This window comes from Austrofundulus limnaeus, unplaced genomic scaffold (assembly GCF_001266775.1).
Source record: "Austrofundulus limnaeus strain Quisiro unplaced genomic scaffold, Austrofundulus_limnaeus-1.0 Scaffold50, whole genome shotgun sequence".
Lineage (NCBI taxonomy): Eukaryota > Metazoa > Chordata > Actinopteri > Cyprinodontiformes > Rivulidae > Austrofundulus > Austrofundulus limnaeus.
Genome location: NW_013952452.1, coordinates 162,080 through 168,541, shown reverse-complemented (window position 1 = coordinate 168,541; position 6,462 = coordinate 162,080). Strand labels below are relative to the sequence as shown.

The window sequence follows — 6,462 nt, the reverse complement described above, 5'->3', positions numbered from 1 at the left end:
AACAAAACATTAATCTATAAGGTATCTAGTTGGGAAAAAAAAAACAGGAAAAAGCACAGAGAACTACAAAACTAACATTTAAATGGCAGGGTAGCATTTTAAGCTAAAGATTTACTCAAAAACAAACTATAAACATAATATTGTTACTGTTCATTTGATTGGTTTACAACCGGGTTACGTCACACAGATAAGATTAACTTCACAAAAATTATTTGTTGCGACTGTAACTTTTTGTTTGTTTCATTCACACGGAATTAAACTCTACAAGAAGAAGCTAACATTAGCCACAGTTAGCTTACCATTCTCTATCGTCCTTCCTCTCTTGTCTTAAGCATCATACTGCTGGAGAGTCCAGTGCAGCTTTCGATACTTTTCCTTTGAGTTTGGTGTAGTCCATTAATTTTGTGGTGTTGCAAATAAAACTAAGCAAGATTTGCATGTTTGCCACCCACATCGAGGCTGCCCTCTGCTCAGCTCAACAGAGAGAGTAAGGTAGAGTAAGGCCAGGCTGAGAGCAGTGGTGCCCTCTACTGGATGGCAGCCAAACTACACTGAAATAATGCTCAAATGGATGTTTTCAATTAATCGAATGGAATAAACCATTATTTGACAATTTATTGTAAGTCGATTCATTTTTGGCATCCCTATTTCAAATGTAACTAAGTTTAACCAGGGCATYTGAAATAATCGATTTGTTAAACAAAGTAAAAATGCATAAAAAGCTACAATTTTGGATAAATAAATATTTTTAGAACTTAGTGTAGTACATTTGTTTGACTAAAGTAAAGACATTATTTTAAGAAKTTCTTTATAGAAAACTGTGCACATCACAGAGTGTAAGGTGTCRTACAAGTGTGGTATTACAGCTTTACATTTCATGGAGTTTGGCAGCACTGCTGTGACRATGCTGCGAAGTTGTGGGATCAATGCAGTTTGGAGTTCAGTAATGTTATGGCTCTGGGTAAGAAACTGACTCTTAGTCTGTTTGTTGTAGTTTTAATGGAGTGTAACATCTGCCAGAGGGTAACAGGTCAAACATCKGAGCACGAGGGTGGGATGTGTTCTTCTGGATGTTTTGTTCCCTGCTGAGGCAAATGAAGTTGTTAAAGGCCTTCAGCAAGCAACGAGAGCTGTCACTGATTCTCTGTAGTGTTTTAATGATCCTCTAAAGCCGCCTCCTGTCTGCTCCGGTGCAGCCATCATACCACACAGCGTTGCCGWACAACATTACACCCTCAGTAAAAGAGTGGTGGAAGTTTTCAGTTGCTTTCTTTTTGGGTTGTTTTTTCTTGAAACTTCTATACTTTTAAAGTCTACCTTCACCTTCTTAAGAAAATGTTTCAATGTTCAGAACAGGTCTGCTGGGAAGATGTAGACCTTTCCTTGTCTTTTTTTTAATGTGGAAAATTATTTTTAAAGCCAAGAAGATTTATGTTTCTTGTTGAAGCATTTTAGTTTAGGTTGTACAGAAATTATTTTGTCCACTTCTTCATCATCCATAAAAGAATACTAGTATAATTAGAGTGAGCAGCAGTAGTTGTATATTAAGAAAAACTAAAACCAGTTTCTCAGTGAGCTGTGACTGTTGGAGACTACCGTATTTATGCAAGTATAATACGAAAAATTTAATCCAAAAAATCATGCACAAAGTCAGGGGTAGTACTATACTCAGGTCGATTTTTTGTTAATGTACTGAATTTTCACAAAATTCACAATATGCCTGAGTCCGGAAATGTGACCGGGTCATAGAAAGGAGTTGAAGCGAACTTACCTCTGACACTCCGAGCCGAGCGAGGTAGTAACAAACCCAGGCAGGCTGACATGATGTGTAAAAAAAACAGAGCTGTTGTTTAGTGATGATAACAAACTAACGACATTAGTGTGCGACCAGGCCGCTCTTGGAATAACAACAAACACATTTGTCTGTAATGGCTGCCATTCACCGGTGTTCAGCAGCAGTTGGATTGCCCAAAAAAGGTTTCTCCACCAGAGGGGGCACTCGCAAGTAGGCATTCCCGAAGTACAATGGTCTGTTTTTCCACCAGAAGATGCCCCAAATCTCATGTGACGTCTCTGAGTTTTGTATTGGCGCCCCCTGGTGGACTGTGTGCAAAATGCCGGTGTTCATATGATGCTGCTACAAAGCTCAAAATCATAGTTTGCTGATATACATTTGTTGTCAAATTTAGTACATATGTTGTTAAAATAAAATTAATAGTCAAATGATCATTTTACTGACAAAGACTGCAAAGGTTGAAAAATCCTGAAGTGAAATTAGAGGTAGYTTGAAGAATACATTTTTTATGCTTTTTAAGCCAAAAGAGGGGGGGGGGGGGTTGTATTATATCTGAGATCGTATTGAATAAATGCAGTAGTTTGTTACTGTGCAGTGGATGCTGAAATGTGGAGCGGAGACGGTTAATCTAACTAATCTGAGTGAGATAAGAGGTATACAGTACATAGCTCTGCATGCTTACATTTATCTTAAATTCACAAAGCTGAGTGTGTTTTCAGATCCATTTGGGCATTTTTCACCTTACTACAATTTAGGAAGTACTAATGTGTGGCCTGCTTTGTTCAAATCTCTGGCAATAAAAACCAAAGCCCTTAAGGTACATGTGTTGTTGTTTATCTACAGTAAAATGCAGAAGATCCATTCCAGCATTAGCGCCTGGTGGTGTGTAAAGAGCTGCGTTAATGACTAGTATTATCTCTCAGAGGGGAGAGAATGGGCAGCATTTAACACACACAAATTGTCACAGTGTGGAAATACAGAGTGTGTGTTTGATCGCCAATTATACCCCTAAAAGGTCCACATCCTCTTCTCCTACCTGAGCCTTTGTTTCTGTCCCAGCGGTGGAGCGTGCAGCTTGTGAGCTGTAACACTTGCATCAGTATTCAGAAGGTAAAGCCTTGTCGTTAGTATTATCATGGCACAGCAGTGGCTTCATGGAGAGCAGCTTGGAGTTCATGTTCCTGACTTTGTCCTTCTGCAGTCCAGACCTGTGTCCTACTGAAAATGTAAGCCACGTRATGAAGAACCATTCAACCATGACTGCAACTCTTGATCAACTAAAATCTAACATAAAACAAGAAAAATGCTAAATAATGTTAAAAAAAACATTGCTAAAGTCATAAAATTCATCCTAATTGATTGTAAGATTAAGGGAAGTGTAACGCAAGGAGATGTTGCTTCATTCTTAACTTCTTTTACATGTGTTCCTGTCATTTATTTCTTTATTTATGTTCTCTAAGTATGATAGAGTTAATCAAGCAAAACCTCTAGTCTTTAATTTGTCTCTTCAAAGTACAGATTAGGTCTGGGAATCTGAACCTTCTCTGGAGTCAAACCAAGAAAACAGTTAAACTTGTTGCGATAATCTTAAAAAAAAACTAACGACCTACAAAAACTTTGACTGATRAAGTAATCTTTTTGGATCAGCCTATGATTGTCACTTATTAATACCATRATTATTAGCAGCGACTGCCTCACTYGTATGATTGTCTCTCAGGAACAAAACGGTATTCATCATCAACCCGGCTGGTGAKTTGCACAGCTGGTCAGAAAAACAAGTTGAAATTTTGCACTTTTTCACTTTCTGTCCAAACYCTTAGCTGAATTTAATAAAGTGTTTACAGCAGACTGTGAATGTGGTGCACTTTTGTGTTAAATTAATGGTGATAATGATTATAGACTTTGCATTACAGGATTGCCTGTCTTTTGTGGCAGTAGATGGTAATGAATGATGAATGACACAAAACACAATGGGTTTACTTTATAACAACGTTTGCCTCAAGAATCAACCATTTGTGTTTCGACTTCTAGCCACCTGACTCAATTTTTCATTCAGACCAATTCCATCACTGTCGTTTGGACTGTGCCTATGTGTGCATACTGCATGTATATGAGTAATGACTTATCAGGGACGGTTTTATTTGTTCTTGTGCCCCCCACCCTCCCTCCTGTCTCTAAAACAAAGATGTTGCTCATAATTCTTACACTGTCTTGTTTTCCCTGCAAATATTGTACGTGTTAATGTCTCGTTGTTTGACAGAATGAGTTTGTGAAATATTACCCTCATATCTGTTTACAGTCATTACGCAGATTTTGCGCAGCACTTTCAGTATGTGTGCACTCAGATACACGAGCAGCCCAAACAGCCATTGGRTCTTAAAGTTTAGTCTAAAATAATGTCTAAAGGGAAAAAGTTGTGATTAAGATAGGTGAAAACTTCAGGAGACAGTCTGACTAAAATTTATGGAAATGTTTTGACAATGTAATGTTTGAAGCACAGTTGAACAAGAAATACTGTCAGTAGGGTTGTTGTTAAAAAAGACAAGGCAGTATATAGCCTGGTAAAAACCAGACCCTTGTCCTTCACTTTGCTTCATATGAGGGTCTGGACTCTCAGCTATAGAGAAGCRATTCTTGCTGGAGGCGTGGCCTCTGCTGAAGTTTAAAATGATTGGATCGGTTGGCCGCAACGTATGTTGTTGGGAAGGAGGCTAAGCTAAGAACTAACCAGAAATTGTGTACGCTGTAAAAAACCCACTGAGAGGAGAGAAGTACCGAGCTGACCGAGACGACTGTAAATGAGAGCTGCTGCTTTGTCAGACAAATTTAWTTTAATTTGGAAGCCTTATCAACACAGACTGGCTTCATTCACTTCCTCCACTGCATAATTAGCAGACACTGCGCAGAAAATTGACGCCGTTCAAAACTCCACCTTCTGTTTGCTGATTGGCCCAGGTAAAATAAACTACAAGCAGACACTGCGCAGAAAATTGACGTCGTTCAAAACTCCGCCTTCTGTTTGCTGATTGGCCCAGGTAAAATAAACTACAAGCAGACACTGCGCAGAAAATCGACGTTCTATTCTCTAATTGGCCCGGGAGAAATCCCAGACGAAGCAGTGAAGGGAAACTAGAATTGAGCGGAGCTGCGTAGGAAGGCAAGGGCCAGGCTAGGCAGTATATGTACTTAACACAACAAAATAAAGACATTTGTATTTGAGATTATTACTTTGTTGTATGCTTCTWGGCAMYAAATCTTGTGCTGTCTGTTAACACACACCACATAGTTTTGCTAATCCACTAATTGCGGAACCAGCTCCTCATTTAGCAAATTAGCGTTTTTGCTAACTTTGGAAACCATTAGTGGACCGATTAGCTTCCACTAACTTAAGTTCCACTAATTTCAAGTCCACTAAAAAACATTCTGAAGTGTTTAACTTCCTTTTTTATAGCTTTTCCAAAATTAAATAAAAAATATCCCCTCTTACAAGCTGTGCTTGACGTATCAGGAACCATGTGTGTAGCATCTTTAGCAGCTAAAATTCAAACTAAGAGTATCAAAAAGAGATAAACAACTTTTAACAATATTTAAATAATAAACAAAATAGTATGGGGTACCAGGCCCATTGATACGGGCTATTAGGTCCCTGTACCACCGGTGCCAGAACTTGGTCCACATTGCCTGTCTTAAGTTGGACTCGTTTCCAGTGAGAGTTGGACTCTGCCAAGGCTGCCCTTTGTCACCGATTCTGTTCATTACTTTTATGGACAGAATTTCTAGGCGCAGCCAGGGTGTTGAGGGGATCCTTTATGGTGACCTTAGCATCTCTGCTTTTTGCGGATGATGTGGTCCTATTGGCTTCATCAGATCGTGATCTGCAGCTCTCACTGGAGCGGTTCACAACCGAGTGCGGAGCGGCCGGAATGAGGATCAGTGCCTCCAAATCCGAGACCATTGGTCTTGAGCCAGAAAATGGCAGCATGCCGTCTCCTGGTCGGGGAGGAGGTCCTGCCCCAAGTGAAAGAGTTTAAGTATCTCGGGGTCTTGTTCACGAATGAGGGAAGAACGGAGCGGGAGATCGACAGGTGGACTGGTGCTGCGTCTGCAGTGATGCGGGCGAGAGCTGAGCCAGAAGGTGAAGCTCCGGTCGGTCTGCATTCCAACCCTCATCTATGGTCACGAGCTTTGGGTAGTGACTGATAGAACGAGATCGCGGATACAAGAGGCTGAAATGRGTTTCCTCTGCAKGGTGTCTGGGCTCTCCTTTAGAGATGGGGTGAGAAGCTCAGTCATCCAGGAGGGACTCAGAGTAGAGCCGCTGCTCCTCCATGTCGAGAGGAGCCAKTTGAGGTGGTTCATCTGGTTAGGATGCCTCCTGGACGCCTYCCTGGTGAGGTGTTCTGGGCACGTCCCACTGGGAGGAGGCCCATAGGAAGACCCAGGACACACTGGAGGGACTATGTTTCTCTGCTGGCCTGGGAGCACCTTGAGATTCCCCCGGAGGAGCTGGCCCAAGTGGCTGGGGAGAGGGAAGTCTGGGTCTCTCTGCTTAGGCTGCTTCCTTTGCTGTTTGACTAACTTATTTATAAAAATATAAACTCAAAGAAATGTGTTTTATTCTTAAACTGAAGTATCACATACAGTATAAGACAGAACTATAACTTTGG

At 40.8% G+C, this 6,462-nt stretch overlaps 1 protein-coding gene across 1 annotated transcript in view; it reads left to right on the top strand.

The window, feature by feature from the left end:
- The window catches only part of LOC106517548 (contactin-associated protein-like 2), a gene marked incomplete at both ends in the record, with an annotated part of 175,923 nt that overhangs the window by 143,096 nt on the left and 26,365 nt on the right, over nucleotides 1-6,462 (top strand).